This window comes from Lonchura striata, chromosome W (assembly GCF_050655825.1).
Source record: "Lonchura striata isolate lonStrDom1 chromosome W, ASM5065582v1, whole genome shotgun sequence".
Lineage (NCBI taxonomy): Eukaryota > Metazoa > Chordata > Aves > Passeriformes > Estrildidae > Lonchura > Lonchura striata.
Genome location: NC_140743.1, coordinates 6,522,931 through 6,536,792, shown reverse-complemented (window position 1 = coordinate 6,536,792; position 13,862 = coordinate 6,522,931). Strand labels below are relative to the sequence as shown.

The window sequence follows — 13,862 nt, the reverse complement described above, 5'->3', positions numbered from 1 at the left end:
ACCCCCTTCATTTTAGTTGCTAATCGGATGTGACGTCAGGATGTCGGTGAGCATGATCCACGCGGGAGACAGATATGCTGATATAACCACACCCTCTCTTCCCTCCTTCTCCCTCCCACTCGTGTTTCAGCCTGGCAGTTGCTATCCATTTGAACTATCAGCCACCACTATAGGTTCCCTCCTTGCTCACTCCGATGTAGTATGATCTTACATCCATGGATAGTCCATTGTCATACTAGTGCCACTTTGCTTGTCAGGGATAGAATGCGCCCTCGCACGCCCTTAGTGGGGTAGGGGTTTTAATACATTCCTACAAACCTTCTTTCCTCCTTGAGGAAACAGATCCTCCTCCCCTCCAGCTCTAAAAGCTGTCCGTCATACGGGAAGCCCTGCCTCTTCCGGGTCTCTTCGGCTGGGCCACTGCTTCCTTTTCTCTTGCTTGCTCTCTCTCTTTTGTGAGTTATAGCAACTGTTGCCTTGTGAATCAAGCGCCATAGTCACCGTAGTCCTGGTGACTGCTACTCATCAACAACATCTGCTCTTCCACTGCTTTATATTTGCTTCCTAATCATCACCTACAACAGCCACCACCAGCAAGAGCAACAACACAGCTTTCCACTATTCAGGTGAATGTAACTGTTCTGTATAGACTTGCAATTCTGTGCCTTTCTATCCCTTTTTTCTCCCCTCTCCTTCCACCCCAGCTTTTACCTCCTCCCTCCTTGCAGCATCCAGGCTGGGACTGCTGCATTGGGCTTCGCTATTGATTGGGGGGGAGGGGGGGAGGGGGAGGAGGAGTGAGAGAGAAAAGCCTCGAGCGCTTTCTCTTCCTCAGCCTTTCTTCCTTCCCAATTCATAATATAGGAAGAGACATCATTTCCAAAGGGGAAAAAATTATGTAAATTGCCCTGTAGTTGTTTGTTATGAAGGGTATTTATCTTTATTAAAAAAAAAAATTATTATTAGAAGTTATCTGACACGTTGCAGTACTTGTAATGCTCCAAAGTATCTTGTACATCAATAGGAATAGGCCTATGTTACCTGTAGTACGCATTAGAGATCCTTTAAAATTATCTTGAAGGTGTAATTAGTAGTTAATAGTAGAGGTTGAAGGGCTAACTGGTACTGTGTAAGATTCTTCAGTACAATTAATTGTCATGTCTGGGTGCAAGTGTAATTTAATTTTTTAATTTCATTTTATGGCTGTACCTCTGAATTCCTAACATTCTCTTCTCATCAACTAACACTTTCATTTTATTTTAAAAACATATTTGTTCTACATGGGATGTTTGATGGTATTATTTTTTTCATGCACTGATTCAGAGCCTTTTTTAAATTCTTCTGCTTGTGCTACTTGTAGAAATTAACCTGCTAGTATAGAAACGGCTAAGTTTTCAGTAAACTCAAAGGAGCTGTTCATATTTAGATCACACAATGTTGTGTGTTTGTCTTACTTTCTTAGAAACATATTTGTTTCTGAAGAGCTAAAGAAATGTTGAATGTATAGCTTGAAAGGAATAAGAGCCATCTACCTGGCTATGCCTTCTTAATTAAGGTGGCCCTACCATGCCATGTTGTTGATCCATATGGTTTCTTGTAATTCAGTTTCTGTATCAAGTTGTATTATCTCAGTAGACGATTTAAAATAATTTCATAGTCTATTAACCCTAGCTTATACTGTGTTGGGAAGTGTACCTCTTCTTACAAAAAATGTACGTGCTATCTTTCTTATGAGCATAGCATCTTTTTGCTGTCTAATACAAGTTCTATGTAGAAAAATGAGAGAACATATCTACTATGGGTTTTAACCTATTTTTAAATTACTTTAAAAGGAGAAAAACATGGATACCATGTAACTATCTAGTTTTTCACAACCCCGTAGCCACATAAATCCCATATGTATTTCCTCTTTCTCATTTAGTGCCACGATGAAATGCTTAATTGCCTCTTACACCCATATTTACATGGCACAAAATTAGGATATTTTTATCTTCAGTGATTCTGTTTTGTTTTGTTTTATCACATTATAAATACTTCTGAATTAAACCTAATTTTGAGCTAACTGTAAAGTAATATTTTATCAAGAAAATAATGATTCATTTTTTAGAATTGCTGTTTACTAACATGCAGATACAAGCCCATGAAATGGAAGACAAAATGCTGTATTTTTAAAGGGATATTTGAAATACAGATAATGGAGGAAGCTAAAGAACAGCCTTGGAACATTTTCCTAGAATCATAAAATGGTTTCGGTTGGAAAGGACCTTAAAGATTATCTAGTTCCAACCCCACTGCCATGGGCAGGGACACCTTCCAATGGACTAGCTTGATCAGAGCCCCATCCAGCCTGGCCTTGAACACATCCAGGGACAAGGGCATCCACAACTTCCTGGGCAACCTGTTCCAGTGTCTCACCACCCTCAGAACAAATAATTTCTTCATAATATCCAATCTGAATTGGCCCTCTTTCAGCTTAGAGCCATTGCCCCTTGTCCTATTGCTACATGTCCTTGTAAGAAGTCCCTCTCCAGCCTTTATGTAGCCCCCCTTTAGGTACTGGAAGGGGCTATAAGGTCTCCCCAAAGCCTTCTCTTCTCCAGGCTGAACAAGCCCCAACTGTCTCAGTCTGTTTTCATAGGAGAGGTGCTCTAGCTCTCTAATCATCTTTGTGGCCTCCTCTGGACTTGCTCTAACAGATCCACATCTTTCTTGTGCTGGGGGCCCCAGAGCTGGATGCACAACTTCAGGTGGGGCCTCACCAAAGCAGAATAGAGGGGGAAAATCACCTCCCTCACCCTGCTGACCACACTGCTTTTGATGAAGCCTAGGACACAGTTGGCTTTCTGGGCTGCAAGCACACATTGCTGAGACATATTGAGACTCTCATCCACCAACAGCCCCAAATCCCTTTCCCCAGGGCTGCATTTAAACCATTCTCTGCCCAGACTGTACTTGTATTTGGGAGTGCCTCGACCCAGGTACAGGATCTTGCACTTGGCCTTGTTGAATTTTATGAGGCTTGCACAGACTCATCTTTCAAACCTGTCAAGGTCCCTCTGGATGGCATCCTGTCCCTTCAGCATGTCAGCTGCACCACACAGCTCGGTATCATTGACAAACTTGCTGAGTCCCACTCAGTCCCACTGTCCATGTTGCTGACAAAGATGTTAAAGAGTACCAGTCCCAATACAGACCCCTGAGGAATGCCACTTGTCACTTCTTTCCACTTGGACATTGAGCCACTGACTGCAACTCTGAGTGTGACCATCCAGCCAATTCCTTTTCCACCAAGTGGTCCATCAATCAAATCCATGTCTCTCTAGTTCCCTTGTCCACCATTTTGTTGATTTTGTTTCTAGATGAGTTAAACTAAACACCAGTCTTGAAAACTTCTTTGGGTCAACATTTTTTTTGCTTTTGCAATTTATGTTTTAGTCCTACTTTGCTTTTTTATTATTGCAGATATTTTTTTTCTGTTATTGTACATACTATAATTTTGTTTTTTCTATCTGCTGTTGCTTGTTGGAACTCAAAATGTCCCTCAGACATTTTTGGAGGTTCCAGGCCCCGGTCAGAAGCACTTGAGACCCTGGCAGGCAGCTGGAAACAGCTGTGATTTTGAGTTTGAGCCATGGAATGATTTACCAACTTTGAAGGAAGAACAAGAAGTCACAAAAGTTTAGATATTATAGTAGAAGTAGTTATAATGTAGAGGGAAGAATTTTTTAGTGTTGTACAGGGGGGTTTTAACACTTGTACAGGGGGGTTTTTACTTTGTACATGGGGGTCAGAGGGTTTAAGATGGAGGAATGTAGGCCGGTCCTGTTCCTCCTCTTTCTTCTTCCTTGCCTCCATGTTCTTGATGATGTTGGCATTCATGGATTGGTTTAGAGTAGAAAAGCACCATTTAATATAGGTAGTGGGTATTGGGGAAAAACTGTAAACATTTATCACATAATGTACCATATAAAAGATAGCAGCGGCCCCGGGGCAGGAGGAAAGAAGAAGTCAGGGGACAGAGAGGGTGTCAGGGGTGTGTCTGCCTCTGCCTGAGCTGCTGACCAAAGCGCAGTAGCCCGAGAAGACAATCTTTTAGATAGCTTACAATAAACTGCCTTTAGACCGAACAACAAGAGGCTGCTGAGTCTTTCTTTGGAAGCACGGGTTGGAGGAGAGACTTTTCCACCACACGGAACCCCTGAACCAGGCCTGGGTTCTGTCAGTTGCTGGGTTTCATTTCTTCAATATGGTTCCTTTTTCCAGAATTGTTTTCTATCCACCATTCTTTCCTTTTCCTTGTTAGATATTTCACTTCCACATGGTTTAATGCTTCCGTTTACTTGAGGTAGGGCGGTGTGTCAAGGCTGGGAAGTAATATATATTAGACATTTCTGAAGTAAATGCAGCTCAGCTGCAGAGATAGCCTGCAGTTGCTCTTTTATTAGTAAAGATACAACAAATTGAAAGCATATTGATGTTGAAAAATGTTCAAGAGACTTAAGTGTAGATGACAATATTTTTTTCATTTTGGGCAGATATTTATCATGTATACATGAAATAGCTGTTTAGAGAGATTGAGCATATGAACATCTACATGTGTGTCCAAGCCTGGTCTATGTACTTGCATCAAGTACTTAAAAGTTTGATGCTGAGAAGTGAGAGAGGGAAAAGAAAATTGAATGGAAAAGACTAAAAGAAACATTGAACTTTGTATGTACTGTAGAAACATCTCACAGATGAGTGAGATACTCCGTAATAGTGAAGGGGGAAATGTTGGTTTAATCTTGGTAGGGTCTGATTCTGGTTGAATTTCTTCATGTGAAGAATACTTATTTAACCAAGCTGTCTCACCAAATTTAACAGATTGACACTCTATCCTATTCTTATATAAACAAACCTATATGTCTGCAGAAGTTTAGTTGCATTCAAGAGACTGTCTTATGGTACTAATAAAATATTACTTATGGAACAATTGAAGTCGGACAGCATTGCAACTGCTCTTTGCTAAGTCTCTCCTGTCTCTAGTGTATCCTTGAGCAACACAGAAGGAAACACTTGCGCTTAGTAGAAACTAGATCTAACAAAAACCAAGACTGTAAAGTGGAGTTCAGATGATCATTTGCTAGTTTTTAAGTGCAGCTATTTTTACAGTATAAATAGCTAGATGTCTTTAACTGTAGCTGTGTAGATAAAGTATTTTAGACTGTTTTCTAAGCTGTTTTCCCTCACTTTTGAGATCACAATCAATAGGATAGCTTTCAATTTTGCAGTGATCTGTCCTTGAAAGTAATTATAAGTAGTGAATACTGTACTTATGTATCTGTATTAATCTTTTTGTCTGTGTTGAGGAAAATAGGTGTTTGATTCAGGATTCTGACTTTGTGTTCTTTACAAGGCTAAATCCTAAAAGTGCAGGAGATCATGGAATCATCATAGTTTGGGTTGGAAGGGACTGGACTTTAAAGATCATCCAGTTCCAACCCCCCTGCCATGGGCAGGGATACCATCCACTACACCAGGTTGCTCAGGGCTCCATCCAACCTGGCCTTGAACACATCTGGATATGGGATGTCCACAGTTTCTCTGGGCAACCTGTTCCAGTGCCTCACTAGCCCAATTAAGTAAATTTTCTTTATGGTTTGTTTTATAAGCCCACTAGGCAAAAAAAAAAAAAAAAAAAAAAGGTTTGGCTTTGAGGTTTAACAAGTCCAATTGCTGTGTCTTGCACTTTGGCCACAACAACCCCCTGCATTGCTACAGACTGGGGACAAAGTGGCTGGACAGTGCCCAGGTAGAAAGGGACCTGGGGGTACTGGTCGACAGCCGACTGAAAATGAGCCATCAGTGTGCCCTGGTGGCCAAGAAGGCCAATGGCATCCTGACCTGTATCAGGAATAGTGTGGCCAGCAGGACTAGGGAAGTCATTCTTCCCCTGTACTTGACACTGGTGCGACCATACCTTGAGTACTATGTCTACTTTTGGGCCCCTCAATTTAGGAAGGATGTTGAGATGCTCAAATGCATCCAGAGAAGGACAACAAGGCTGGTGAAGGGTCTGGAACACAAGCCCTATGAAAAGCGGCTGAGGGAGTTGGGGTTGTTTAGCCTGAAAAAAAGGAGGCTAAGGGGAAACCTTATCACTCTCTACAACTACCTGAAAGGAGGTCATATTCAGGTGGGAGTTGGTCTCTTCTCCCAGGCAACCACTGACAGAACTAGAGGACACAGTGTTAAGCTGCTCCAGGGGAAGTTTAGGCTGGACATTAGGAAAAACTTCTTCACTGAAAGAGTGATTGGGCACTGGAATGGGCTGCCCAGAGAGGTGGTGGAGTCACCATCCCTGGAGGAGGTGTTTAAAAAACAACTTAATGTGGTACTCAGTGCCATGGTTTAGTTGATAAGGTGGTGTTAGGTCATAGTTTGGACTTGATGAACTCAGGGGTATTTTCCAACCTAGTTAATTCTGTGATTCTGTGATTTGCTTTAGAAAAAATACTGCAAGCTTATGAATTATGGAGAAGAAACAAAATACCAGTTACAAAAGCAGTTGTCATTCATGAATGCTCTCTTAGGAAGAAATTTTCTCCCCCCCTTCCCCCTGACTTCTTGCTTCCAAAAGAGTCTTCATTTTGTTTTTCTTTTTTGAGGTCCCTGTAGAAAACCTTGACCAAGTAGTATTAAATGTTTTGAGATGCACAAACTGGGTGTTGTATAGACTAGTTATCTCATCCTTTTTGATAACTTTCAAGACATGCTTTTATTCATGTGTTCCTAAAGAAATAATTTCTGTGATAGTGCCCTCCATCTTATTTGAAAGGGGTAGAGGTTTCAAAAACACAGATTTCATCAGAATAATTATCTAGGGAAAGGTAAGACTAAATTTATGCTACTATCGAAGAAAATGCAGTCAGTTTTCAGGTTTTATATATTTCATTTGGCAATAAACATCTGGCCAGTCAGAAAACATCCACACCTTTTACTCTCTGTTGTAATATGGATACAAATGAAGAGCAAAAGGCATAGGCCAGATTTCCTATTTCCTATAGATGTCATCAATCATGCTACTTTTGAACAATTTGTAGGAGAAAAGCCATATTGTTAACTTCTTAGCCATTTCTTCACCCTTCTTCAGTGGATTTGCAAAAATATTATTGAAAACACTGATCCTGTAGAGGTATTTTTAGGTATGTAATTTGACCTGCAGAATCTTCAAGATTAAAAATAATTAATAAAACCAGAAAAACACAGTTTGACAAAAACAACTTGGAGTCAATATGAAGCTTTTATTGATGAGTGTGATGTCATGGTATAGAATATTATTTTGATCAATTGGGATCATCCTTCCCAGTTGTGTCCCATCCCAACTCCTTGAGCATTCCCAGTCTACTTGTTGGCATGGCAGTATGAGAAACAGAAAAGACCTTGGTGCTGCATAAGCACTTTTCATCAATAGCTGAAATATGGATGTGTTATCAACACTCTTAAATCACAAATCCAAAACACAGAACCATACAAGCTACTGTGAAGAAAATTAATTATATCCCAGCCAAAACCCAGTGCAATTGTAAAATCTGTTAGTGTAAGCTTTTAATAAAAGAGATCTGTCAGTGTGTGGTGGCTATTTGAGAATACTTTTAAGCTCTTTAAGCAAATTTGTCAGAAATGCATAAGGAGGGCTATAGATTTATTAGTGCTTCTTAAACTGAAAGCACCACATATCTTTTAGGTTGCATAGCAACTGACTCCTAGCAACAGTAGCAGACTGAATTTTTAAGAGCTACATGTCAGATGTAATAATAAAGCAAGAGTACAAACAGTTGTAATGGTTTTCTTTTCATAATAAACTATTTTGAATTTAAGGAACTTTCTGTCCCTCCAAAATAGGAAGTCTCCTTCTCCACTGACCTTGGTGTCTCCATGTTCTTTCCTCATGTTCTCACCTCCTCCTCTGAGTAGAAAAAAACTGTGTGCCCCACTTCTGGCACCAAAACTAATAAAGCTGTTTAGAATGAGAGTGGCTGTCAGGTTTTGGTGTGAGGGTAGGAATTTTTTTTTCTAATTTCCTTTTTTCTAGCATAATACTATGAGATAAAACAGAAAATAAAGAATCAATAAATGGAGCATTACATAAGAAATTTAATGCATGATTAAGGAGATTTGTAAATTTCAACTTCTCTTGTAAATTAATTAATTGTAGGATTTCTTTAAAGTCACCATTTAAATAAATAAACAAATGTTTTGGAAGGAATCAAAATTCTTTTACTTCTGGATATAAGTCAAACTAATGGAGTTAAAAAGAGATCTCCCCTGAACAAGTTATTCCATAGCTGCCTACTGTAGAGATTCTTGTGTCTATGTGAAGTTTGCAAAACTCATTTAGACTATTTTTATGTTCCAAAATATAGATGGTCAGTGTTTCATTGCTTTTATTTTTTTTTTCTGTTGTCTTCTCTTAGTTCAGCTAACAAATATTCTGGAGCAATTTTTCTAACTTTTTTTGCGATGAATGTTGATGTAAAATCCTATATTGATTTTTTAAAATTTTATTTGCTAAACACTATAAAATCGACTATTTTAAATCAAACTCTAACCTTTTTCAAAAAGGTTTGTGAAATTCTTGTGAAGATTTGTATAAAAGTTACCAACAGACTAATTTACTCTGTCATACCAGTCTGTCAGTATATGTTTTACCCTTTAAAATCCTTTGTGTTAAAGGTATGAAAAAGGTAGAATATATGTGGGCATGTAGGTGGTATGGAGATGGAATGAGACAGAGAAATACAACATGCTTCTGCATGGGCTCCTCTCCATGGGCCACAGTTCCTGCTAAAAGCCTGCTCCAGCATGGGTTTTCCATAAGCTCCAGCATTCTTTGGGACATATCCACCTGTTCCTCTGTCATCCTTGCCACAGGCTGCAGGAGTATCTCTGCTCACCTTCTCCCCCTCTACTTTCACTGACCTTGGTGTCTGTGGGGTTGTTTCTCACATTCTTCCCCCCCCCCCCCCCTTTTCTCACTCTGCTGTGCAGTGATTTTGCCCTTTCTTAAATATGCTATCACAGAGGTGCTGCCAGCTTTGCTGATTGGCTCAACTTTGTCCAGTGGTGAGTTCATTTTGGATCCTGCTGGAACCACCTTTGTTAGGCACAGGGACAGCCCCTGATCTTTCTTCACAAAAGCCATCTTTGTAACCCCTTGTGGTCTGAACACTAATGAAGTCTGACAACGTTATAAAACAAAGCTTTATTGAAGCAGTAAGAAAGATGAGCAATGATGTGCCCATATGGCACAATCACCATTAGCAAACATAGGATCATAAGTGATGTCATAATTCTGGTGGACTGCCAGGTACACTTGATGGCTGGGTCATCTGACAGCAACTGCCAATCATGCAATTGCCTTTTGAGTGTGGGTAAAATTTGTGCCTTCCATTGACTCCACCATGTTGCATTCCACTCCTAAGAGGAAGGGAGCACCCAAGATTTGTAGATGCCCATGGTTGAAAAGGAATGACAAATGTCAGCAGGTCTGAAAAAAACTTACCAAGTTTTATTAGTAAATTATAAACTTGGCATGTCAATTGGTACAAGTTAGTCCCTTATCTTCTAGTAGCAAGAAAAATAAAAAATAAAAGAGGGAAGATGGAGAGAAAGAGAAATAGAGAGGTCAGATAGGAGAAGAAAGGAGATCACTAGTCCTGGGTCCAGTGTTAATCTGGCTGACAGGGTGTCCAGGGTCCTGGGGGAAGCCACACAGGCTTTGTGGGGGTACCTTTTTATAAATAAGTTTTCACCACACCAGAGATAAGTTCCTCGCTTTCTATGCAAATTAGTAATCAGACACAGTTTGTTGTTCTGGACCTTTCTGGAAATGGGTTGGAGGGTTTTGGGGGGGTCTTTGGTGGTCTCATCCCCCCTCTACTGGTCTTGCCCATTACTTGACCTCATTCCTGCCCTTTCTCTGGACTGTGTTGTACTTATCTCCAGGAGCTAGAACAAGGATGTTTGTCCTAGAAAAGTGCTGCCCTACCTCTGCATGGCTCCTTTTCCAGTCATATCCTGCTCTTTTTTGCCCATTTGCACAGCGTGCTCTTATGCAGTAATCCTTGTTTGGCTTCATGGCTATCAGTGTTTGAGACATACACATTAGCTCCTTATCTTCTGGGCTTCTACACACCAATGGTAGTGTGATTTGAGAGAATCATACTTTACATGAAAAATATGGGCAACATCCTGCCTGCACTTCTGATATTGCTCAAGAAGCAGGGTATCAGGAAGCAGGGTGTCACTTCCCCCAACTACCAAAATCTTGCCATGTAAATCATGTTTTGTTTTAAACCACACTTTGTTAAATGTAAGGAGGCTATTTCATTACTTCATATGCCCTTGATAGAGAGCTAGAGATAGAAATTAATCTAAAAGAATGCCTTGCATGTCATAAAACTTTATTTTATGGCATAAAACCAAAATAAAAGGTGGAAATTAAGAAACCATGCAGATGGTCGCTTGACCCCCCCCCCCCTCTCCTCCCCAACTCAGTGGAATGGGGAGAAGAATCAGAAGTAAAACTTGTACGTTGAGATAAGAACAATTTAATAATTGAAAATAAAGTAAAATACAATAATAATCACAAAAAATAATACTGATAATAAAAAGGAAACAAGTGATGCACAATGCAATTGCTCACCACCCACTGACCAATGTCAGACCCCCTTCCCAAACCCAGATCATCTCTCCTTCTGGGTAACTCCTCTCAGTTTGCATACTGGGCATGATGTTATAATAGTGTGGAATATCCCTTTGGTCAGTTTGGGTCACCTGTCCTGGCTGTGCCCCCTCCCAGTTTCTTTTGCAAACCTCCTCACTGGCAGAGCATGAGACAAGAAAAAACTCCTTGACTTAGGATAAACACAACAAAAACCAAAATATCAGTGTGTTATCAACACCATTCTCATTCTGAATCCAAAACACAGCACTGTAACAGCTACTGAGAAAAAATTAACTCGCTCCCAGCTGAAACCAGGACAATGCAAAAGGGTTTAGCAGTACTTAATCATGGACTAATTTAACATTTATGAAGTGATTTAGTAGGGTTCACTACAATTGCAACAATGACTTAATTATAGATTTGAGATAGCAACATTCATACCATAATCAATTCACATGCACTCAGACAGATGTATGCATCTATATGTCCAAAGGTACCTGTTAAAAACTCATCTTGAGTTCAGTGAAATATGCCAAATCCCTTTGTGTTCTCAATGAGCAAGGGTTGTACCTCGAGGAGTGGGTGGAGGGGGGGGTGTCAGCATAAGCCTCATTATCAGCAATGGTCTTTCAACTACTGTAAACTTGAGGGTTCATGATCTCTGAGAGGCATCCCACTCGGAGGTGCTGGCACAGCCCACTGCAGTCCAGGAGACCTCAAAGGGCCTTTATAAGGTCACAAGATTATTTGCTTTAGTCATCAGTAAGTTTTCATCCTGGCCATAACCTAGCTTAGTAACTACTGGACATTTTTTCAAACATATAACAATGTAACAATGGTACTATTTCACTTATTCAGGTAAATAGTTTTCCAAGGCTGTCAGGGGACAACTGATTATCCATTGTTCCCCACCTTGGTCAGGCAACTGATGTTCCTGATATGATCAGTGTTGTTCCCACCTTTACCATGCAAGAGCTCCTGGTCAAGGGATGCTTCACCACCCAACTGGTTTGATCAAGGCTTATTGGGAGCTCCTGAGATCTATTTGTATTTCAATATCAAAGTAATTACAAGTGTGAATAGTAAAAAAAAAAAAGTATGGAAAAAGGCAAATGGTACGCTCATCTTCAAGGAGAATGAGGGTAAGGATCTGGAGAACTACAGGTTTGACAGTCTCACCTCAGTCCATGGATAGGTTATAAAGGAAATCCTCTTGTTAACTGTTTCCAGACACATAAAGGACAAGAAGGTGTTTGGGAACAGCCAGCATGGATTTACCAAGGCAAACTAGTGCCTGACCAATCTAATAGCTTTCTGTGATGAGCTGATGTGGGAAGATTATGCTCCTGCACGGTGGGGGTGAAGGGAGGCAGAGATCTCTGAAGCTTGCTCTTGGGGAAAGAGGTTTATTGGGGGTTTAGGAAGGTCTGAGCCTCGTGCTATCGTAGCACGAGGCCAGGCTTAAGAGGACGGGGGAGGGGAGAGACAAACGGTAGGAGAGGGGAAGCCCCAGGGGGGGAAGAGGGGAGGAAGTCCCAAGAGGGGAGGAAGTCCAAGAGAGGGAGGAAGTCCAAGAGCGGGGAGAGGGTCCAAGAGGGGGAAGAGGTTCCAAGGAGGGGAGGAAGTCCAAGAGAGGGAGGAAGTCCAAGAGACTGCATGGCTCCTCGGAGCTCCCTTTTCAGGGGCTCTTAGATGGGCCGGGACAAGGCATGGGCCAATGATGTTTTAGGGGCAGGTACAGAGGTGTGGGATGAGCCATACAATCTTTTGGGGGGTGGGATGGAACAGTCCATTTCACTCCAGGACTCATCCAAGGGCAGCAGTGACATCCGGCTAGCTGAGGGAACAATCATATCTATCTATCATCTGGAACAAGCTGACTGTGTGTGTCTCAAAGGGGAGAACAGTGGATGTCACACCTTTTACTTTAGCCTTTGACATGGCATCTCATGGTAACCTTATGGCCAAATTGGTGAGGTATTGATTGGATAAGTGGACAATAAGGTGGTTGGAAAAACTGTCATGGCCTTCCTGGCTCAAAAGGTGTTGAGTAGTGATACAAAGTCTAGCTGGGAAGTGGATACCAGTGTTGTCCCTCAGGGATTGATACTGGGGTTGATAGTGTTTAATGCCTTTTTCTAGTAACCTGGACAGTAGGATGGAGTGCACCCTTGACAAGTTTGTGGGTGACAGTCAATTGGTGTGAGTGGTCAGTATTCTGGAGGACAGGGCTGTTGTTCAGAGGGACTTCAACAGGCTGGAGAAATAGGCTGATCAGAATGTCATAGAGTTCAACAAAGGGAAATGCCAAGTCCCACGTCTGGGCTGAAATAGCCCCATTTACTGGTACGAGCTGTGAGCGAACTAGCTAGAAAGCAGCCTTGCAGAAAAAGAACAATCTGGGGGTACTGGTAGGCAAGAAGTTGCACACAAGCCAGAAAAACATGCCCTTGAGACAAAGGCAGCCAAAAGCATCCTTGGCTGTATTAGCAAGAGTGCAGCCAGCAGTTCTAGGTGATGCCTTATGAAGACTGACCTAGAACAGAGACTAGATGGAGTTAAAGAATAAAGTAGGTATTTATTAGAAGGCCTCAATGGATACACCTTGGGCAGTAAAAGAACCCAGCCAGGGCTACACCCAAGATGAACCCAAAATGGTCACAAAATGGACAACTGGTCATGGGGTCTCACACTTTTATAAGTTCTGGTCCATTAGCATATTTGAGTTAATTGTCCAATTACAGCTTTAGCTTATGAAGTCCTATCCATCTTGTTTTTCTCTCTTCAGTCCACCGTTGTTTATGCTCTTGGGCCTGAAATTTGGATCATTTGTTCTTGGTCCCCAGCTAGAGAAGGAATTGTTTTGTCTACCTACTCTGTGAAAAGAGCTTTCTATCACCTAATGTGAACTACACACCAAAGCAGTGCAGCATCTGAAAAATATAAAAGCTAAAACCTGAGGCGTCACAGGGAAGTGATCCTTCCCCTCTATTCCATGCTGATGAAATCTCACCTGGAATCCCGTGTCCAGTCTTGAGCTCCCGGTATATGACAGTCAGAGAGAGATTGGAGCAAGTCTGCATCTGAAGCATATGACATGAGGAGAGGCTGAGAGAACTGGATTTGTTTGGCCTAGGAAAGAGAAAGCATGGAG

General features: G+C 41.3%; 1 protein-coding gene across 1 annotated transcript in view; it reads left to right on the top strand.

The window, feature by feature from the left end:
• Window positions 1-377: 377 nt before the first annotated feature.
• The window catches only part of LOC146763004 (transcription factor RFX3-like), a 293,397-nt gene continuing 279,912 nt past the window's right edge, over window positions 378-13,862 (top strand). The window contains exon 1 of the mRNA XM_085571343.1: window positions 378-626. The gene's annotated coding sequence lies outside the window, so the exon portion shown is untranslated. The remainder of the gene's footprint in view (window positions 627-13,862) is intronic.